This window comes from Ammospiza caudacuta, chromosome 8 (genome assembly GCF_027887145.1).
Source record: "Ammospiza caudacuta isolate bAmmCau1 chromosome 8, bAmmCau1.pri, whole genome shotgun sequence".
NCBI classification, from domain to species: domain Eukaryota; kingdom Metazoa; phylum Chordata; class Aves; order Passeriformes; family Passerellidae; genus Ammospiza; species Ammospiza caudacuta.
The window spans coordinates 12,915,959-12,939,857 of record NC_080600.1 but is presented as its reverse complement, the minus strand read 5'-3'; the positions used below and the strand labels follow the sequence as shown (position 1 = coordinate 12,939,857).

Below are 23,899 nucleotides of genomic sequence, written 5' to 3'. Positions count from 1 at the left end.
CCGGCGCTCCCGCAGCTCCGCCGGGACGGACGGACCCAGCCCCGCTCGGGAATACCCGCACCGGGGTCCGCTCTCCGCTGGATAGGGGGGCACTGGGAGAGCTTTGTCTGAGACAGCTCCGCACACTGAGACTGCTCCGCTCAGCTTTATCTGAGACAGCTCCGCACACTGAGACTGCTCCTCTCAGCTTTATCTGAGACAGATCCGCACACTGAGACTGCTCCTCTCAGCTTTATCTGAGACAGCTCCGCACACTGAGACTGCTCCTCTCAGCTTTATCTGAGACAGATCCGCACACTGAGACTGCTCCTCTCAGCTTTATCTGAGACAGATCCGCACACTGAGAGAGCTCCGCTCAGCTTTATCTGAGACAGATCCGCACACTGAGACTGCTCCTCTCAGCTTTATCTGAGACAGCTCCGCACACTGAGACTGCTCCTCTCAGCTTTATCTGAGACAGATCCGCACACTGAGAGAGCTCCGCACACTGAGACTGCTCCTCTCAGCTTTATCTGAGACAGATCCGCACACTGAGAGAGCTCCGCTCAGCTTTATCCCAGACAGCTCCGCACGGCTGTATCTGGAAGCGCTCTGGCAGCAGGAGCCCGGCTGGTGAGTGCAGTTTCATTGTTTCTTCACCCTCGGTGCCGCCCGAGCGCAGCAGGAGCCACGCGTGTCTGTGTGTGTGTGTGTGTGATCTGGGTTCAGCCTCGGCGTGGGATGCGGAATCCGCGCCGACATGGGCTGCGGGGAAAACCTTCCTTTATTTATAGCGAGCGAGGTGTTGAGCTGATTTTATGACTGGTTTTGTTATCGTCTATGCATAGATAGATAGATAGAATGCCCAAAGCAGCGCTGTTAGCATTCTGCCTGAAACCTCTAATGTTAACTAACCAAATTTCTGTCTTTGCGTCTGGAGAGAATTAGAGGCTCATTGGCTTGGAAAGGGTCCTTAAGACTAATTCAACACAACTGCAGCTCTTTCAATAGAGGCTGAATTAGGTGATAAAGTGGTGTAGGTTTGCTTACTCTGAGTATTTCTCTAAACTTACAGTACCGGAAAGAGGTCGTACTTGAGTTGTTTCATAATTAGGTTTTGTGTTGTAATTACACAACTTAAAAGATAAAGCTACTGTTTTGTTTGGGCTTTCTGCTTGCTTGAGGAAAAGTTGGGCTGCTCTGAAGCCTGTACGCGTGCCGGCGTGTTGCTGTTTGAGGTTTTTAACCGCGAGCACCGAGCTGATTTATTGACAGCTGATTGCCCACTTTTCCTTTCCTCGAGAAACCACTGAACGGTGACAAGTGTGTGATTCCGTGCCTTCACTTGATAGGCAGTTTAAAGCCTCGCCGCTCCTCAAGCTTTCCAAAACAGACGTGATACCCTCTGCTTTTACAAACGCGGTTGCAGTGCTGGGATTGCCAATTCTAGTCATTCGCTCGTGTGTGTAAGCAGTGGAGCCATAGAACCAGGAAAATAAATCTTGTTAGGCTATAATTCACACCTGGATTTCATCTACAACGAGTCCTTCAGTTATCCATGCAATTTGTAAGGGAAAATAATGAAATAATTATAAAAATAACTGAGTTTTTTTTTTTCTCTTTGCCTTAATGAACTTATGCCAGGTACCTTGGGGATGGACTTTGCTGCTCTTACAATTGTGCCAATGCAGTTTTCCCAGTCTTGCTGTGCCTGCTGGGGATCTTGTCTTCCCTTGCACTGATAATGCTTCTAACAGCTGAAACCTGTTCAGAGATGTGCTTTGAATCTGAGCTCCTCTTGCTCACTGCATTGGAGGGAGGCACTCTAGGTCTCGATCAATATAAGACCACATCTGAAAACAGATGTGTTTTAAAGTACATATGCTGTGGTACTGTCTGAAATTTTTAATTAAGAATAATAATCTGCATTAGCGTGATGTTTTCTTCTCTAGTTTGCTTGAACTCTCATTATTTCACTGCATATAGGAGCAATCCCAAAGTCTTTATCCAACTTTGGAAATCAAATCAAAAGTTTTGCCAAAAGGCACTTGGTGACTAAGTCAATGGAGATGGCACTTCACATGAAAGGTGCTTATGTTGTTTTAATGATCAGTGCAGTGGGAACAACTGTGTTTAGAAGTACACCAGCTAAATGATTTAGATTCTCATTTGTTGTTCTTTACAAGCAACTGGTGTAGGTTGAGGTGTGTGTGCCTACAGAGGATGTGACAGACATGTGCGTGTTTGCAGGCTGGGTGGCAGAATCTACACTGTTTGCAGGTTAAAGCAGAGACAGGCAGAGCATTGATATAAAACAGTGTGACTGAACTTTTCACTGGACAAAATGAAGTACCTGGATATCTAAGATAGATTTCAGATCCAAGAATTGCATTATGTGTGTCCTTTCAACTTCAAATGTTACTGCACCCTGAGTTTCTGATCAGTTGGGGTCTTTCTCTGTGTTAAGAGATGGAGCACTTGTCCCTTTGAATAGGCTTTTCTTGCTAGAGCACTGCTGTTGAAATCCTGGCCCACTGAGAGCCAGTGGGAACTTTTCCACCAACTGTCAAAGGGCAAGACATTCCTAAATGTGGGTATTTTTCTTTTGAAGGAATTATACATAGATGGTCATCCATCCAGGCGCGCACGTTCTGCTGTCTGTTTGCAGTGGGTTTTTTTGGTACTTTGTGTAATTTTTGAGTACTTCTGTTGAAAAATATGATCTGAAAAACAGATGATGCCTGTGATCATTTGAAAAACAGATCTGCCTGTGTCTCACTGGGTGACCAATGCCTTACTTGGGTCAGTAAAGGTACTTATACAGGTTTGTTCCATGGGCTACCTCAGAATTGCTGTTCAGATTATAGACCAGGATGGAATTAAGAACTGAGGGGAGAAAGCACACTAAAAGATTTCCTTTGACACCTGTATAATTTCTAACTTGCTGCTGTATTCTGTGCATTTGAGGCAATCATCTTTCTCCAGTAGCATTCCTGGCTTGTGCAGGAGCTGGGTAAGATTGGACCCATAGAAGTCCATGAAGCCATGCAGTCATGAAATTAAAATGGGTTTGTGGTCATTTGGAAGAAATGATATGTTTTATACTGGTATGTTTTTAATAATAACATGTATTCAGTGACATTTAAAAGAAGTGTATTTAGTCAGTGCTGTAGTAAATGCTGGGCATAAGCTATCTATTAAAGCCATTGAGGAAAGTCCAAGTCCACAGTTAGGAAAACAGTTAGGAAAAGCAGGATTTCTCCTTTAGAAGCTGTTCCCATCTGTTGCCAACGTGTTTACGATGTTCTTGACTTGGTACCAAAATCCCTTCAGTGCTGCTGCCCAGCTGCCACCCCTGTGGCTGGCACACACACACACACAGCATTTACCTCCCCTCGGTGCCCCTGCCACCTCTGCTCTGCAAAGCTCTGTCACTGTGTCCATGTGCAGCAGTTTCCTCAGCCAAGCTTATTGAAAACTTATTGAAAACAGCCTTCACTTGCTCGTGGAACTGCTCTGTCCCTGGGAAATATTTTTAGTGTTTGGTGTAGCAAATTGTCAGAGCTCTGGAATTAACTATATCCTCAGTACTGCTGTGTCGAGGAAGGAATGAACACTGCTACCATCAAAACAGATGTGAGCTGGCTAACAAATAACTTTTAGCAGTAAAATAAGTGTGGTTTTATATGTGTTTATGTGTATTAGACATATAATACCATATTTGCTATATTATTTGTACATACAATGCATGCAGGTCCATTTCATGCTGATTTCCATTATTGCCAATGTAGCAACTAAAGAGAGAATTTAAGTTTACAAAGAAACTTTCAAAGGAAATTAACTCTAGACCTTATCCTTTGTTTGGAAAATGGGGAATCACACATGCTAATATTCCGACTTGCATACATCTGAATGCTGCATCTTTCTAATGTTTGAAACAAAGCAGAGAAAGCTTTCTGTATGTGGACACAACCTGTTGTTTTTACTTTTTGTATTCACGTTGGCAGTTCTGATGTTTTCAGTGTAAGAAACTTGTACAAAGAGCAACAGAAAACAGCCTTTTTGTTACCTGTTACCTTATTGGAGAATTCCACAGCCAGTGTGGTAAAATAGAAGATCTTATGAAATTGGGTTCCATGAGACCATTTGTCTTTAGCTACACTTTTTGTTCTATTTTAGAATCTGGGCAGAGCTGAAAGGCTAAACTTTCACATTTTTAAAGTTTTAACAGTTGTCTCTCATGCTTCAGTCTCCCAAGTTTGTTTATACTGTTTACATTTTCCCAGCAAAGTCATCCTTTTTCTGCCCTAGCTCTGTGCAAACACTTTCAATCATTTCTGCAGTATATGCTGTCCTAAAGTCATCTATTTCGTTCTTTGGAAACATGCATTTGAAATGCACTTAACTCGTTCTAATGCATCGAAAAAGACTTTCCTTGAGAAAAGCCATGTTCTTCCTTCAAGAAAAGAAATCAGACTCTTGTGGTAAATTTGCATGTTTGTCTGAGGTTGTTGCATTTTAGTATATCCTAAGTGACACTCAAGCTGCTTCTGGCAGTTTTGGCCATTTTTAAGTTGTAGCTGACCATTCTGACTGGATTTTAGAAAATAAAACAATGTTGCATTTTTGGTTTTATATCTGGGACATACAGGCTACATTTGGAAAAATATCCCCCCAAAAGTTAGTGATGAATTTGTTTAATGAAGCCCATACCAGTCTGACTTCCCCTGTAATACCATGAACAGAGAGCCAACCAAAGAAATTAGTAATTTTTTTTTCTTTTGATTACTATGTTCAAAGCACCTACACCTAACTCATACACTGTTTACTGAATGTTTAGGCTGAATATCTTGGGTTCCTAAAAACTTCATCATCTTTTCCACCTATTCTTTGATATTATCAGCTTGAAAACTGCACTGTCTTGAATGTGTGTATGGGCACAAAGCATCACTCTTTGAATTACCATTTAGATTTTTTCCTTTCTTTTTTCCACACCCATTACACTGGCAAAATCTTGTCAATTAATTTTCATAAATTTTATGTTCTGGCAATTCTGGTAGAGTTTTAGAGTTTCATTAAAGTAAAACAAAGGATGTACTGAGAATGTTTTTGTTATACCCAAAATAATTTGTTTTAGTATTTAAAAGGATTTTTTCCACGTTAATATTTTCAGCAATTAATGTAATTTGTCACCAAATGTTATGTCCTAGAATCCTTCCTAGATAGAAGTTTAAAGACTTACTTTTCAGAAATGAGTAAGATTTTTAGACACTCTACTTCCTTTTTCTGTGGTTCCATCCATGTGTTTATTTAGTACCCTAAATGGAGGGAAAGTATTCTACTCTGCAGCCTTTTATTGCTAAAATGGCATGTTTTTGCAATTATTATCCTGAGATATTCTGTATAATGGCAATATCTGCCCTTTAGTTTCAGTTAGTGAAATCCAGCAGATGTCACTCTGGGGATTAAATAAGAAATATTACACAAACAGAGATAATATTTTTAAGAATTTAGAAATATTTATTCTAATATGTTTTTCCAGAACAATTTTTTGACCAGGCATGCCTCCTTAAGTGTGAAATTTGGTTTTTTTGAGTTATATGATTTAATGTGTCTATTCATCTTTCTGTGTGTCCCCTTGAACATGAAAAAGGACAGACAGAACTTGTACCCACAGGTGACGTGGCTGAAACATAAAGAGCTGTGACTCAGTTCAAAATTGCCTTGATGATATTAAAAAAATGTTTTTATCATCTTCTTTGGGGACCGAAATTGCTCTTTTTGTTGGTGAACATTCTCTTGCATTAGTGATGTGTTTTCAGCTGTGATGAAGTCAAGGAGGTGCTTCTGCAAGTGACTTACATTGTGAGACAGTTTGCACACTGTTTGTGTTTGACTTACCAGAAATTGATATGTGAGGTGGCTGATCATCCAAACTTCCACAGTAAAAAAGTTTGGAGAAGAGAAACTTTGCCCTGTGTCACAGAGTTTCAAGTAAAAGCCAATGTTGAATTTTTTGGTGTGGGGAAAAAAAAAAAGACTACTTTATTTCTTAGTGTTTCTTTAGAGAATGATGTAGTGATGTCGTATTGTGGTGGATTTTTATGTGAGAGTGGAGCTCCATATTCTGAGAGTTTCATACTGTGTGGAACAGGAATATGATCCTTAAAAATGTGTGGTTTTCTAGAGGGGATTGTTGTTTATTTCCCAGACCATGTTAATTCCACCTTAAACAGAAACAAGTACCTCAGCAGGCATCTTTGGAAGGCAATCCACAAATACAGGTCTCTCTTTAAGTGGAAAGAAACTTTTTTTACCAATACATGCATACATTCATATATTTTTATATAGGCATATATATTTTTACAGATCTGTCTTTTATATATGTATTTTAAAAATAATCTCATTCCAGAACTTGTAACCTCAGCCTACTTTAAACAATCCAGTTTCCTTTCTCTCACTTCTTTCTCCTGTTTAAGCCCCCATCCTGTTCCGTTTTTGATTCTATTCAACTTCCTTTCCTGTGATGACTCTGAGTGAGTCACTTTGCCAGGCATTAAGAACGTGGCTTGACAGTATTTCCAACAGCTTATCCTATGCTGCCTCATGCAGATGAAATTAACCTCTGCCTTATCCTTCCTCTCAGAGAAATCTCTGTCTTCACACGTCCAGTTTCTTGGAAGGGGAAGGTGGGGGTGGGAGCCCTTTCCATAAATGACCCTGTTGAACTTCAGAGCCATCTTCCTTGTACCGTAACATCGCCATGGGGAACCTCTTCAGCATTGACTCACTGTGTTCTGGGCAAAAAATTACCTCCAGTGAGCTCAGAAAAGCCAAATTAAGGCTCTTTCCTGAGCGCTATTCAAGCCCTCTCTGCGTGGCTACCACTGCACATTCTTCATTCTTTATTAAATGTGTTGTTTATTGCATTAAAATGCACGGAGGGCCACCGGGGCTGCTCTGGGTTTGTGTGTGGCTGGCAGCAGCTGGGAAAAAAGCACATGCTAAGGAGGCACTTAAACACTGAGCTGAGCTGCTGCCTTTCTTGTGGTTATGTTCGTGCCAGCCCAGTGTGGGGCTTGCGAGGGAGGGTTTGTGTTTTTCCTTTGTTTTGGTTTGGTTTTTTGGTGGATTTTTGTTTCTTTTTCCTCTCCAGTTTTAGAAGAAGTGGGTAAAGAGGGATTTAAAAAAATGGTTTCAATCTGTTAATTGTGTGTGTGTGTGTCAGGAAATGAAAGCCTTTCTGCTGAAAACAAATGGGAAATTATAGTCCTAGAAAAGAAGAACTTTAGAAAGCAATATGCAAATAAGAGTAAGAATTCCCATCAAGTTAAACTCTGCTGTTGTAGTCTTCTCCTTGTCCTAGAGAGCCCAAGGATGTCACCTTCCATCATTTTTCCCTAAGGAAGGTGTGAAAGATTGTATCAGATGTAATTTTCTGTGTGTTATGTCTTAGGTGCAATTAACATTGCCACCGATTACACACTAGTGAAAACAGATTTTTGTTTCATATTTATTTGCTATCACAGTGTAGGTTTTATCTAAAACAGGAGTAGTGGTTACAATTGGAAGCTCAAACAATTCTGTCTGGAGTACAGTTGTATTCATTTGAAATTATTTTTAGTTTCTCATTCTGGAAATTCTTAATTTCTGACTAAAGGAGGTGATCTTGGTCCATCTTCAATTCTTTAAAGTGTCATTATTGGGTTGATGATGGAAGTCACAGCATGGTCCTTTCAGAGCCTTTTGTTCCCCCAACCCCGTGTGCTCGATGTGTTCTATCAGCATTTAGAGAGTACCTAGGAAAATCACTCAGATGTTTTTAACCTTTCAGCATGATCCACTGGCATAGCTGCTGGGCCTGGGTTTTCTTCTCCCTTTTCTCCCTCAGTTATTTCAGCAGAGCTTGCACAAGTAGAACTCTTTCTTTACAGAAGATCCCTCTTCTGAAAACTGTGCATGCAATCCAGGGGGAGAATTCAGACAATGTAGTTTAACTGGACACTTTTTATTTAGGGCTGCAGGGATATAAAATAGTTTGCTGACATGCTAAGCTTTTCCTAGAGTCACATTACAGCCCAGTGAAGGACATGGCAGTAATTCAGGGTTTGTTGGAAGGCTGGCAGAATACTTGTGCTGTCTTTGTGGGGGCACTGGGGCACCGGAGCATGGCAGGGGCTGCTGCCACCTCCAGGGTGCACAGCACCAAAAGAACCCTGGTTCAAAACAGATTTTAGGGACCAAAACCCTTTCTAAGTCAGCTTAGGCAAGGAAAGAGAAGTTTATATTGTCCAATGAGGACAAACTGGCATGACAGAATTATGGGTGATAACTCAGCTTCCTCAGGGAATGCACGTGTGCCAAACCAAAGTGTTCAAAAATAGCTTTACACCATACAGGAATGTGGAAATTGTTAAGCCAGAGGTTTGTTTTGTTTTATTTTTACCATTTCTTTATCCCTTGTGTTTCATAGAATTCTGAGCTTTTATATTTCTAAACATTTACAGATTTTAAGCAGGACATTGTCCAACTCCTCCTTCCTTGAGTGCTAATTAACAGTAAAACAATGAAGCCTGGTAGCAAGGAAGACAAAGTGATAGAAGGAATAACAAATGCACAAAGGGAAAAAAAAAGTCTGAACCCTAAAATGTTGTTCCCTTAGGAAAGTGAACTGAAGAAATCAGTAAATGGAATGATGTTGCCTTTAGCATAACTCTCACTGCAGAGACAAGGCTCAATCAGATGTCCTGTGGCCAGTTAGAATTTGATAAACAGCAAGATTCCTGTAACTGGTGAGAAACCACTGCTTGTCTGTGACATGGATTCACAGAATGGTTATGAAATCAGTTGTCTATTCAGTGTTTTAATTAGACAGCAAAACCAGATGCTGGGTTTCAGTCCGTGGTCTAGTTCAGGTGTCAGTAACTGCAGTGCTCAGTTTAGTTCATCTTTCCCCACGCAGAGAGCAGGTGAGATACCCAGCTGTCACACTTGGAAGATCTTTATTACCACCTTTCCTATTCATCTATGGAACAGGACACCTCCTGTTTCTTCCACCATGTATTGTCTAAAAGACTCCACAATCTCTCAGAATTTATGATTTTTCCACTATTAATTCCTGTTGTTCCTGTAATTTACCCTTGACAGGTAAAAGGATTCTGTTCTCTCCTCAGTTCACAAACCACTCAGGCACTTAGAGCTGAATATTGTTATTTGTCTCATTTGAGTTCTGCAGAGATGTGGGGTGGTTTTGTGCAGATCTCCACATGCAGTGAGCAGCTCAGGAGTGCCAGGACTGTCTCCTCACCTCCAGGATGGGCAGGATTCGTGCACGTGCAGTCCCATGTTGCCTTGGTTCCTGCGCTGCCACGCATCCGCTATTAAAAATTCTGCTGAATGACAGTAATAGAGAGGAACAATGGGCTATTACAGGATGTTCAGACAGGGTCATTGCAGTATATTTTCTTGCGCAATCTTGTTACGAACAAGATTCATATTTACCAGCTTGTTTTATTTGTCAGCACCCTGTAACTAATTGGTGTTGTAAGGCTATGAACTGCTCATTTTCTAGCAAAGGTCAATTTGATGAAATGAAGTTTTTTTCTAATAGCTCCATGGAAAGCTGCTTTTCCATATTTATGATAAATGTATGGATTTTTAAAGTATGGGGTAACTATCATCATTGAAAAAGTAAAGACAAAAGGAAGTTTTTCACCGTCAAACTGCAAATTAGCTTTAAGGTACTTAGCAAAATGAAATCACAAAATCTTGTGATGGGGCTGTTGTACTGGAAAACTTAGGTAGACCATTTAAAAGAAAAATGTGTTGCTTTTGAATTTTGAAAAGAAAATGGCTTATTTGCAGCGGTGCTTTTTGACATCTAGGATATTTTCCGTGGTTTGCAGCGCTTGGAATCCAAATCAGTTCAGTTTTATTTAAAAGATAAAGATGAAAAATAGCACCTGGTTGAAGCAACAATTGTGGGCTTTTTCTCTGGGCAGTTGAATTAACTTTCTGCCTGAAAGACACCTGCTAATGGGCACAGTTGGAAACATTGGAGAAGGTTTCCAGCTAATGTGAAATAAGGAGCTCTAGCAAGAGGGAATTCAGACAAACTTGGGAAGACATGAATTTGGCGTAGACATCCAGAAATTAGTAAAATAGACTAGAAACCAGTCCACAGGGATTTGGGATGCTGATGAAAACTGCATTTGTTTTCGGCATTGTATGAAAAGGCTCAATTTTTTATCAAGACGTGCCACTTTATTAGCTGTGAAAACGGTTGTCTTTGTGTTCCTGGAATAAACACAGCCCAGTTTGGAATCCTGGGCTATATTTGCGTAAGAGAGGCTGAGGAATGGAAAACTGAGGGCACTGCAGGTCAGGGCTGAGGTTAGCAGGGCCGAGAGGGGAAGTCTGGCAGCCGAGGATCCCTCGGCGTGGCTGTGGCTGCGCCTTTGCACGCGAGCCGGCCGCGGCAGGCACCTTCCTGCAGGGGAACAGGGGACATGTCCACGGACACGAGGTGACAGCGGGGGACACTGGCGTTAATGCTGCTCCTTGAAAGCTCTTCTGAGCTGTACAGCTTTTGTCCACTTTGACAAATGGCTCGTTAGAGACCAGTCATTTTTCCTCAGCTCTCTGACTCCTTTTGAGTCTTCAATCCTAGAAAACCCTTCAGGTTACTAGGAGCACGCTGACAAAGTCCACATCTTAGTGAGACTGTGTGGATGATGCCCAGAGCACAAAGCAAGGCCAAAGGTATTGTAAATGCAGGCAACCCTGATGAGGGGCGGGGAATGATGCATCTGATTCGATGTTCTCAGAAGGCTAATTTATTACTTTATTATACTATATTATATTAAAGAATACTATACTATTCTATACTATTCTATACTATACTATACTATAGAATACAGAAAAGATACTTACTGAATGCTAAAAAGATAATAATTGAAAACTGGTGACTCTTTCCAGAGTCCCGACACAACTTGGCCCCAATTGGCCAGTGAGCCAAAACAGCTCACACCAGAATCCAATCAGGCAATCACCTTTGGGTAAACAATCTCCAAACACATTTGGCATGAGCAAACCACAGGAGAAGCAAATGAGATAAGAATTGTTTTCCTTTTTCTCTGCGACCTCTCGCTGTGTTTCACCTTCTCAGGAGAAAAAGCCCTGGGTGAAGGTGTTGTGTTCAGAGCATGTGAATGCCACACAAAGGTTTGCAAACCCTTTAAAAGCAGTTAAAAATGCAGAGGGAAAAACTAGGGATGAGCAGGAAATATTGAAGAGTAAGTATGTGATGCTGAAAATTTCTTGTACATTGGGTGCACAGCACTCCTACTATTGAAAGGTGAGATACAGAGGATGCTCAGTAGTTATTTACTAATGTTACTTGTATCTATTTAAAAAAAAATAAATATGTATCACTTGGTATAGGAAGGGCCATGTGAACTGCTTAGTGTAAAAATAAAGAAACTAAAGAAACTAATTAATGCCAATCAACAGTATTTCTGTCTCAATTAACTGCAGAACAATAGTTAAGATGTTCCTCCTAAAACACCACATGATCTTATGTGGATGAAGGCAAGCAGTTTTATTGAACTTTAAAAGCTCCAAGCTCCAAATCTACAATACATGTGGATTTCCAGAATCCACTTGTAACTTTTTTAAGCAAACATTTAAATATTCAGAGCATTGAGCATGACAAAAGGATTACAGGCGATGATTTTTTACATCAATTTTCCTAGAGAGTGACCAGTTCAAAGAGCACTAGTTTTCTTGGTAAATATCATTCCAGTAAGGTAACCACAAAGCAGGTTAAAACCAATTTCTTTTGGGTTTCCAGAGGGGAAACCTGCAAGTGACTGCTGAAAATACTTCTTTTGATGAGAGAAGAGAGAGAAAGATTGTAAGCAAACTTTGATAGAAAAGAAATTAGTTACAGTCCCAGAGAGAGGGAAGACCTCAGTTTGTCACAGACAGATGGTTGTTTCCTGACACTGGGCATTTGGTTAACAGCTTCCAGTGTTTGATAATGTCATAGGTCATATGGATTCTGTGTGTTTGGGGCCCTTTTGGCTTAACAGGAAGGGCACCAATTTATCTAGCAACTTCTCTGTTTGAAGAGATTCAGCTGCCCTTCCTGCCCCACTTTGCAGAACCTGAACTTTCAAAGACAAACCAGTGCTGCTCCTGGGAATTTAGATTATCTAGACCTTTATTCCCAGCTGAAAAGGTAAATGCCCCAAGAGATGGAAGTAATTATTTTCATTCTGCTTTGTGTTCCTCAGATCTATTGACTCTTCATCTGCCAGAATCTCTGTGTAATAACCAAATGTGTCTTCATTCTTTTCCCTATGCTCCAAGAGTCGTGGGCTTTCCAAAGCTACATTTCCAAAGCTGTCTGTTTTCACAAATGTCTAGATAAAGGATTTCCACTTTTCTGCACCCCTCTGGAGGAACTTACTGTTCTCTCCCCATAAAAACAGAGTGTATATGTTGTAATAAAACAAAGCATAAAGGCAAACTTATGTCAATAACACAAAAGATGTTTGAGCTAGGAATCTCCTCTCCCAGAAGACTTTTTAGCTTATATTGTCTTGACTGCATGAAAGCATGGTTTTCACAACACCTCTTTCTAAGCTGCATCTCTTGCAAAGAAGTGCAAGATACATGCGTGGAAGTTGTGGTTATGTCATTGTTTTCAGAAATTAAACTACCTCTAGTTTTGTTGCCAGCATTGAGGAGTAACAGAAAATCAGTTGTTACATTGCTTTATCCCCCCCCTCCAAAATGTAGTGAGCATATTATTGTTGTTGCTGATGGAAGATCCCTTTTCTCAGTCTTCCAACTGCTTCAATATTTTCCTTGTTTTGTGTGAGGAAGGTAACCTTTGCAGCATCCTGTTTTATTTACCAGCCATATCTGTAAGCTGCAGGGATCCTTCCTGTTCGGCTCACAGCACAGTGCTCAGCACGGGAATCCTTGCTCTTCATTAGAAAACCATTTGGTAACAAACTGAATAGCACTGTGACTTGTGACTCCTGTCAGAGATTTGTTTTAAGTAGCACCAATTAAAGCTTTTTTTCAAAACTGGAAAAGTCTGAAGTGAGTTGAATTAAATCAGACTTCTCTTGCATCTTCCCTAAAATCCAGACTGTACCATATTATACCCTGGTCAGGAAAATGAAAAGTTTTGTGACCGATCCCTGTCTAAGTTTACACATCTCTACAGTTCCTCCTCTTTTGCCGCGGTTGGAATCCAAGTACAAAACTACTATGGAAAAAGGCTGCTCTTGCGTTTCTTCTGGCAGGCTCATAACCTGGGAGTATCTAAAATATCATCAGAAAGCCTGTTCTCATGAGAGTCCTGTCCAGATTTCCAACAAATCTGGAACATTATCCAAGGAAGTGTAGAAATCTACACAATCACACAGTTACAGCGGAGCTTGTGGTTGAGTTTCTTTGATGTGGTGTGGCTTTGTTGGGTGTGTGGTTTCATTGGTTTTCTTTTTTGGCTTTTGGGTTGAATTTTTTTTTTTTTGGTTGCTATTCTTCCTTTGTCACTTTGTCTAAAAGGACTTTTGTGTAATTTTAGCTTGTTTCTTTGTCCCCTTCCCTTGTTAATGTTTTTGTTGGGTTTTTTTTAAATTCAGATTTATCATTTTCCATTCTCTTATAAACAAGTGTAATCTTATGAACAAGAGTCTGTTAAATTGGAGGGTGATGAAAGTTTTGCAGAATGAACTATAGAACAGTTCATACTAATTTTCTAATTAGAACTGGATCACTAATGAAGATTCACTCGAATTAATGGGTGGATATCATTAGATAAAATTTGGTTTATTGCTTAGTTTCAGGTAGATATAGTACAGAGCTTTATGCTAGTGGTAAATCAGATTTTCCTTGTCCACAAATCCTTTCTAGATGTACATATTTCATAGTCTGACAGGGTCCCCTCCTCAGTTCTAATGTTGCTCAAGATGTGCAGTGCATGCAGAGCTAATTCTGGGAATCTCTGTGTGAAGTCAGAGAGCACCACGAGCAATGCAGGCTGATTGCTGGGCAAGGTGAAGCAACTGTCAGTGCTGTGGCTGAGTTAATTACTCACCAGCAATTAATTCCATGGCCTGAGCAAGAGCGCCCTGAGACCATGTTATCATTCCAGCACAGCCCTGCCAAGCAGCTGGTGCTGCTCCTTGTTTTTGTTTTCTTCTCAGGGAAGTGGGATTGAGCTCACTGGAAATGTTTGTCATTTTTCACTGATGGAAATCAGTAAACATAATCACTCAAAGAAAAACACATTTGCCACACATTACCTGTGTGGACAAATAGATGTTTTCCAGTAGTGACTCCTATTTATGGTTCCTGGGGTCTGTAATAGGTAAACTAATAAGATATGTGTGGTTTAAATTGTATTTATTTATTAGCATGCATATTACCCTTAAATAAAGTTTGATAATCTGATAAATTTAAATTAATTAGCCTTTTAGGAGGAAACCTTTATCTGTGTGATGAATGTGAGGGGGGGAAAGCATTGGTCAGCATAAATTGTGGCTGCAGAATGGTGTAGGGTGCTCTTTTAGAATTCATCATTATTTACTTACAGGTGTTTTCCTGGGGAAAAATTTAGTTTTCTAGCTCCTACATGCTGTTGCAGTGGCTCATGACGAAATGTTAACAACATAATATACTCATATATTCACTTCTGAGGGAGAAAATCCAGCTCTTGGTAAACTGATAAGTGTTTTTGCACTGAGACCTGTACCAGCCTCTTCTTATTATCCTTAATTCAGCAAACATTCATAAGCTTAGTTTCAAATTGCTCTTACTAGATAAATTATTGTGCCTCTGTGCACTCTGTTCATAATATGATGGGGCTTGGATAACATTAAATATACAGAAGGCTACTTGGTTTATCCAGATATTTATTTGATAGCAGCTTCATATTTGAAGAGCTGAATTTGTTCATCCATTCCCAGTATTTGGGCACCAGCCTCAGCACCATCTCACTCCTCCTACTATAAATTTGTACAGAGTTTTTATGTCCCAATCTGCAGATCTGCAACAGTAGAAACAACACATGGAAACCACGTGTCTCCAAAATAAGTCAGGTCAGAGAGGATTTGCTACTAATAATCTGGTCTCAAGTCAAAGGTGGTTGTATTTGCTGATGAACTTGATTTTGTTTTCCTTTGCTCCTAATTTGTGAGTTGGCTCTTGACTATTGCAACTGAGTAAGTAGTTTAGCTTTTACAAATTTTAAGTGATTATTAGGCAACTTTTATAACATGAGGGCCAGAAATGTTCAGGCTTGCATGGTTCCAAGGGGTCAGTGTATGATCATGCTCTACATTCATACCATGTCCTGTGCATATTTGTACCTTGCAGCTGCAGCTGGAGAATGTTGTAAAACTGACAAATGTACCAGGTTTCCAATGAGTTGAAGTTAATGTGCCAGTTTGTTTCTAGATACTGGGATTGAAATCTTTTCCTCACTGTTACCTTCTGTCCCATCCTGATGATTTTTTTTATTCTTAAGTTTTTCAGAATTTGTCTCCACAACAAATTACTCTTAAGACCAATTAATGTTGTGGAAACAGATGTTTTTGATTTGTTAGCAGTGACATGTTGTTTTCAGGGATCAGAATATTTCAAGGGTCAGGATATTATATTTTTATATTGTAATGCAATTCACGCTTTTCATTTATTTTAGAATACGTAGTGTTGTTTCACAGGTGTAATTTAATTGGAATCTTTTTTCTCAGGACATAGGATTTCCCATCTTGAATCACATATAGACCAGTGAGCTTTTGTATCCTCCTTTTGATTTCTGTATATACCCTGTTCATGGTGCTTCCTGAAATGGAAAAAAAAATGTATATGGCACCTTAAGAAACTGAATTTATTTTTCAATTACTTGTTTACAGAAAAAATAATTTCTCCCTAATGGTCTTGGGAACTATGTAGTACTTTGAGACTAACATATCTTTAATCTAACTACACATTTAGCTAACAAGATAGTATATAATATTATCCAGACTTGACTGAAAGGAGTTGAATGTAACATCTTCAGTGTTTATGAAAGCGATATGCTGCACTATATAAAGTAACACAGTATTTTTATAATTATCAGCCATTAATTGTGTTGACTTCCTTCTCCTCCTAGAATTAGCACAGAAAGGAAGGCATGCTTGTGTTTTGTTTGGAGCTTTGATCAACAACAACTCCCTAACTTTCTTTTTTACTTTACCAAACTTGAGGCTCAAACAGAGTCAGATTTTGTCCAAGTGACAAAATTTTGTCAGAGTGACAAAATTCTGATTTGCCCCCTAAGCATTGGCTAAGAGTACAGCTTCACTTCTTAAGGAATGGTGAGGAACTGTGCACAAAGACACTTTGAACATCTGGGTTATTGAGGGCAGGATCAATACACTCCACCTACTCAAATTTTGCTTCTTCCTTCATCTACAAGAAATTGGATTAATAATGTCAGCATCAAGCATTGTGCATTTTAATAATTTTTGATGCCCTCAATAAGTTAGTCACACTTCAGTGACTGTGTTTTGCCTGATGATAGTGCAAAGGTCAATGAAGTATGGAAAGAATAAATGAAATAAAATCACAGTTTCTGCAATGAAGAAGCTTATCAGGGAAGAGCCAGGATCACACCCAGGTTTCTTCTGGGCAGGGAGGCCTGACAAGCCAGGAGGCACTTCAGGAGAGTAACTCTGCAGAAATGGCATGGAGCAGTCAGTTCCCAGTGTGCCCTCAAGCTGTGAGAATAGCCCAGGGAGAATGATAAAAGTATGAAGACTCACATTTGTAGTTGTCTCAACAAGTCTGTCTCTGCAGCTAAATTAAAAAACCTTAATTCAAGTTAACTGCCAGGTGTAACAAGAAATGAGAGAACTTAGAGATTTTCAAGGTTTTAAACAGTTTGTAGCTCTTTGACTGTTGCATAGGACATAAATTTGTCTTAAGAGTGTAAAGATTTGCCATCAGAAATTTTAGAGCTTTATAATTTAGGCAGTTCTGCTTTCTTACTTTTATGAGCTTCAGTACGAATAGGAAGTAACGTGCAATAACGCAGAAGTTACTGAAGCATTTCATCCCTTGGACATAAATGCAGCTAATTCTGAAACCCACAGCTCAGACACTGCAGTAATTCCTCAGCTGTCCCTCTGGGGTGCAGATCCAGCTGGGACAAGGAATGCTGACAGACCTTAGGATGGAGCAGCAAGTACGTCATAACCACTTCTGCCAGGAAACCAGTGCAGTCCCACGGTGATCATCTCCACTCTGTCACAGTCCGGCAGGACAGGGGATGTTGCTGAGAGAAATGAATTTCAGCTATTTCATGGTAGAAAAGAGCCAGACATGCATAGGTCTGAGTTTAATACAAACTGGGTGAGGTTTTTGTCTTGTTTTGTTTTGAGTTTAGAAAATTTTTTTTTTGCCTCAAAGCCTAGAACAGACTGTCATAAAGAAAATTTCAAGTTACACTAGTCAGAGGTCAAATACAAATGAGAGTGAAGTTAGAAATAGACTTTCCACAGCCTAAATTGTGCAAATTGTGAAAATTGTATTAGAATTACACAGTGTACCTTTCAAAGCTCGCTACCTGAGTATATTGAGAAATAAGAAGTAATTAAAAGTCATCGTTTGATTTTTATAGAGTAGGAACCTATTACTTAAAGTGTAGTAATCTTCCATAGATAGAACAGTTTTGGTAGCAAAAGTGGAATTATAAGAAGACTCCATGGGCACACAGGGCAGTAATGAGGGAAGCTCTTGACACAATCCACACAGTCCTGGCTGTTGGAAGCTGCATTGCTGGGCTGGTGCCTGTGGCTCAGGATATCCCTTTCTGCTTTCACAAAAATCTCTTGGGCCCCTAACTTCCAGCTGAATACTCACCATGGAAGAGACCTTGAGCAAAACTTAGACCTCGCAGAGCAATGTGGATCCACTTTATTTATTTATCTATTTATTTATTTTTAGTACATGTTCTGTTTGAGTTTTTCAGCTCTTCCAGATGTGGTGAAACACTTGAGAGCACTTACTAATTTTTCAAGGGACTATTTGGATTTACAGCTTGGTCTTATTTCAGTGCAGAATAGCATTTCCCCTTGAGTATATCAATCTCTTTGCCAAATATTGTCTCTACAAAGACACATTTCTTTGAGCTCCCTTGGGAAGCAGGGAAAGGGGCTCCTGTACTTCTTTTGTAAGGTTATACCTTCAGAGCTGCTGTTTTTTGGGGCTGCTTGGCAAAGCCCATCAGTGTCAATTACAGCCTCAGAAACAAGAGTCTAAGCTCAACAGGGAATGATATTTAAGTAAAAAATGATCTTTGATGGGAAGGAATACCACCCTTTCCTCCACCCCCTCTCAAGATCACTTGACTCTTTGGTCCCTCCAACCTGGGAGGAGCTGTTTCCTGCAGAAAGGGGCTGTGTAAACAGGACAGAGCAAGGGCAGCCCCAGCGCTCATCTGTCCTGGGGCAGGGGCTCTGCAGTCACTGCAAAACTGCTCCAGTTGTGTTCCAGATCCTTCCAGCCCTGCTGAGGCGAGCTGTCAGCTCTGTGGTGGGAGCTCACCAAAAATTTTCCTCCTGCTCTCCTGGCTCTTGCTGGTGTTTCTCTAAGAGTTGTACTTAGCAAGGTGCCCTTTATTTGCAGCCCTTGGAGGTGGCCCAGTGTGTGTGACCCCCTTTCCTCAGGACCTTTGGTTCTGCTCTGGGCATGTAATGATTCAGTGACTTCAGTGAAAACGAACAGAATGCAAACATGCAGTGTGTTTTTTTAAATTCTTTATCAAATTTTATTTTTGATTTTTTTTTTTTTTTGGAATGGGTTTAGTTAGGAGGGGCTCTTTTTTTAAAAATGATTATTATTATTCCTGTTCCTTCAGCTCAGCTGTTTGTGGGGGAAGGGTTTGTAGTGTTGCATGTTTGGGTGGGATGGGATGATCCTGCACTCAGGCACCTGCTGCTTCCTGGGAAACCCACCAGGCCTGGCTCAGTCCATCAGGATACAGCAGATCCATCAGGGCCAGGTTTGGCAAGTGTCTCTGACACCCTCAGGGCATCTCAGAGGGCACAGGGAGCTCTGTGACAGGCAGGGAATTTAACCTTTGGTGTTGATCTGTCTCCTGACCCACACTGGGGAGGAGCAGCACTGGCAAATGTGTGCAGCCACGACTGAGTGCAACCATGGTGCAAATGGAGGCTGTAGTAGAGAATCTTTTGGTCTCAAACACCCCACCTGCAGATTTGAACAAGCAAAATGAGAGACAGAGGTTTATTTCTAATGGTTTTGTGCTCTCTGCAATATTTGCATGTGTTGATCACCTTTTGCTATTGTAAAAGGTCATTTAAAAATAAAAAGATGATCCTGATTAGCTGGGCAGGTCCATTTCCACTGCAGCAGCATGTGTTGTGGGTGTCTCTGGAGTATTTTTTGGAGAGCAAAATAGTTGGTGGTGCTGGGACTTAAAAAGCTCAAGTTAGCTTCTGAAGTTGACACCCATTCAGTTCCTTTGTTTTGTTTGGAGTGCAGGGATTTGAGAATTCCTTGGTGTACTTTGAACACTGTGTATAAATTCCCCCAACTAAACGGATGTAAAGTTGTTCAAAATCACTTTTAGTTTGAGTGTTTCAAAATCTAAGAGAAGGCTTGACTCTGATGTCTGCAGATTTTTAAATTGATCCTCAATAATGGTAATTATCAGGTGCTGGATTTTGAATGTACTGTGGTGTTAAATGGATAAATAGCACTAACATTACACATGCTATTTTAAGGTGAGTTGTATTCTATTTTACATTGTAGTGTTTTTCACAGTTTTCTCTAGGAATACATTCTATGAAAAGCAATTTTCTCATGCTTCCAGTCCTTCCTTAACATTCTTGTCCTCTGTCAGGATGGCCTGCTTCAGAGCTGTGATTGCTTTTGTGGTTATGTTTAAAGAGATTTCCAATTCCTCTTAGGTTTTATGGGAGCAATGAAGGAATCAGGACAATCAGATGTGGCTGATAAACAATGACCAGAATCAGACATTCCAGCCACCTTTATCAAATCCTGTCTATTGCAGGGGACTGTTATTCACTGGGAGGTGGCACTGGAGTTTCATTACACCAAGTAGGTAATCCCCAGCTTCAAGCTGGGAGTTGGAATTGCAGGTGGAACATGATGGGAAGCTGTATCAATTTGGTTCTCAGAGGCAGTACTTCACAGCTCCAGGTTAAAAACTGGTGTAGATGATAAATGACTGGTAATTTATTAGCAGAAATATTGGTTTATATTTTCCTGACTTTTCATTACTCTAGGTTGTCTCTTAACCCAAGGAATTTACTCTCTATTTGCAGTCCTTCTGTTGACAATCCCAACAGAAATGAATGATAAATCCATTGCTAATTGCTGAATGGATATTTAAACCTCAGCTGTGACACAATGTGCAAAGTGATGGTGGGCAAATCACTTAAATTCCTTTCTTTTTGTCCTTTTTTTTCTTCCAGCACATTAAAAGTTTTATTACTTATGGCCTTCAAAACTGTCAGTTCTTCTCAAAAACTGTAAATCCAAGTGGACTGATCCTAAACACACTGTACTTCACACTGGTATTCACTCCTACAGAGAATGAAAATTATATCAGTATTAGAAGCTGAAATTTATTTATATTCCACAGACTGTCTGTCAGACATTCACCCACAACAGATATGTCTGTAAGTGCCACACATGCCTTAAGAATTCTTTCACAGAGCCCTTAGTGAATGTATCAACTGACTCCCAGCTCTTTGATTTAGGATCAGGTTTTTTTAATTCTCTTGTTCTTGTCTTTCCTTTATATTCTTTTTTTGGTGCATCTCTTTGACCTTACAGGAGAAACAGCATTGAAGGGCTATTTTTTATGATTTTCTTGCCAGAACTGAGACCATTTTCTTCACAGAGTAATGATTGTGCATTGATAGCATTATTTTCAGTGGCTGACCTGGCTGCCACATTTGGATTACCCTGAACTTCCCATCAGTTTGGTAGTCTGATTCCCAACAGATCTCATATTTCATGTAGTGCCTGACCCTCAGAGATCACCAGCCAAGTGGGGTTCAGAGTTCAGATCTCTGGGTGATGGCCACTCCAGATTTAAATTTTTCTGTTCCTTAAAAACACTCATCAAAAATCTCCTCCTGCTCTGCAAAGCTTTGTGAAGTAATGAAGCAGCCTGAGGATCAGCAGTGATTACACAGGTGGTTGCAAATGGTGCTTTCTGATATCTCAGCATCTTAATTAATATTTGGGAAATTATGTCTTTTAGAGTAGAAAACCCAAATACGCATAAAGTTTTCAGGGTCCTTCTTGATCAGGGTTTTTATCGAATCCATTCTTGGCTTAGACAAAGCTAAAAGTACTTTTCTTCCTGCTCTATAAAACATTTATATGATATCTGGAATAACTAATGCCATCACTAAAATGCCACTAGTTTTGGAGTGATATTCAGGGAGTGTTTGGCACTGCAGAGTCAGTAAAGGCTTGGGATATCACAAGGGAACAGCAAGAATAAAAATGATTTTGTGATTTCTGTACCCTACGCTCATCACTGAGTGTTAACCAAATAGACTTGTGCAGTACTTGTTTTCTAATTCTCTCTTGAGAAAGGGAAATGTATTTACTGGTTGGGGAGGAAACCAACCAGGCTTTATTCCTGCAAATTTGTATTTCTTTTGGAATCCTGGAGGAATTATGGCAATGAGAAATTACCTCATGAAATGTTAACCTTGTTAACATTAATATGAAATGTTCTTCTTGTGGTGTAGGCCTGTATCAATTGCCAGGCATTTTTGCTTCCATAAAATCACTGACAGGGTCAGTAAGAGATGTACTGTTATGGAATTCACCTGCCAGCAAGACTTCCATACACTTAAGAGTTCAACACAGAAATCTTGTGTCTGAAATCTCCTTTGGAAAAACACAGCCAGTTGTTCTTAGAGCTTCAGAAGAGAACACCATTCTCTCTCCAGCATAAATGCTGATTAATTCAGAATATCTCATTCATCACCTGCCTGTTTCAGCAAATATCCTGCTCTATCAACAGCAGGAGGAAGCCAGTGCAGGAGAAATCTGGATTTCACCAAAGGAAGCTTGGCATAAGCTGCCATGATAGAAATAAACGCAGGAGATGTTTTATTTGTGAATGGTTCCCTCGCTCGGGCGATGTTGTTTCCGTTGGCTCCAGCAGTGTCAAGGCCATTGATGATGAAAGTTCTGAACTGTTTTTCCCCATTGCTTGGAAAATTGTCTCTGCCTCCTCCCTCCCTCCCTCTGTCCCTTCCCTCCCCAGCCAGATCTCTGCCAAGCAAGCAGCTGTGAGCAGAATTTCTCAGCAAGATGAATTTGAGTTTTCACATGCTCTGTGGGACAGGATGCACAAATACGGCTTCGAGAGGGTCGCACTTGAGGGGTGCAAGTCTGGAGTTTCTGCAGGTGCATTAAATGGATGAGCCTTTGAGATGTCTTATTATGTTAAAGAATACAGGAAAAAATTAAAAATGTATGCCAAGTGCATTTCTCAGTGATTTTGGTACCTCAGTCTGAGGGAAGTAATGCCTGCAAGTTTGATGTCCCAGCTGTGCATCAAAGCCAAATTAATGCCTGAGAGTTCTGCACTGATATCTGAGACACTGACTTAAGAATGGCTGGATCTGCTCTATTCAAGTACAGACTCAAATGATTCTTTTTTAACTTAATTTGGGTAGACATCCTTATAAAAGCTTCCCATCAAATTCCATGCACTTTGTTTCTGCCAAGGATTTTTTTTCTGGAGTGTGAAATCAGTCTGAGGCTTCTGTGAGGTTTATTTTTCTCAAGGAAAATAAATGCAGGATGTGATTATGCAGAAAATATGGGCACCTATTAAAAGTCATATAATATTTTCCATGCTTGCAGGGAAAATTTTCATTTGCTTGCAATTTTGACAAGCTCAAACCCGAGATTTTTCCATTACATTTCCTGCCTTTTATATTATTGTTATTATTACATCTGGAGGGGAGAAAATGTCCTTAAATGTAAATATTTATGTGCAAATAAAATTTGTATGCAATTCATGACCAGAATAGCTGTGCTTGATGCACATTCCTCTGCTGTAGCTATAGTGCCTGTAATAGTAATGTTTTATTAGAAACTATTATAAACTTGTAATGTTTTATTACATTTGATATTCTTGTACAAGTGAGACTCCAGTTTATCAAGGCAGAGATTTTTGTGTCTGATTTATGTACCATTTTTAACATCCGCAGCATTTTATTTTGGTTGTCATTCAGGTAAGAGAGGGCGGAATGCTGCAAAAGGATATGGAAAAGTCTGTTTGCAATTAAAGGAACACTAATTGCACTTCAGGGACCCTGTGTAAGATACACTGGTCTTTCCCACGGCCACACCCTGAGCATATGATCTTCAACTGAATTCATGGAAACATTCACACTGCTTCCTACAGATTGCAGCTGGCACTGTCCGTGGAGCTCTGCCTGGCAGGGAGCGCAGGGATTGCTGCGATGGTGAGGGATGCAGACGGGATGCGCCTGAGGAGAGCCGGGCACACAGAGCCTGCACAAGTGAGGGATGTGGCACTGCCCCGGCTCCAGGCATGGCAGGGAGGGCCCTGCTGACCCCCAGATGTGTTTCTTTGGCTGTCAGGCTGTGCCAGAAAAATTTTCAGCTCCGCCAGGCACTGCTAGTTCAAACTTTTCACTGCAGCAGGAGCTCTGCAAGCAGGATGGTTTCAGTAGCACAGATTCCCTTCTCTGTTCACAGCATGAAAATGGCACAGGGTATCAGCTGAAGTATATAGACTTGTGCCTGTCCAGTTTTCAGCATGGCTGCTCTCTGGTATTTCAAAATGTGAATTAAGGCTTCAAGA

The 23,899-nt window shown here is 40.4% G+C and overlaps 1 protein-coding gene across 1 annotated transcript in view; it reads left to right on the top strand.

The window, feature by feature from the left end:
* CALCRL (calcitonin receptor like receptor) overlaps positions 1 to 23,899 on the top strand; it is a 64,559-nt gene continuing 40,660 nt past the window's right edge. Inside the window, exon 1 of the mRNA XM_058809284.1 lies at positions 1 to 612. The gene's annotated coding sequence lies outside the window, so the exon portion shown is untranslated. The remainder of the gene's footprint in view (positions 613 to 23,899) is intronic.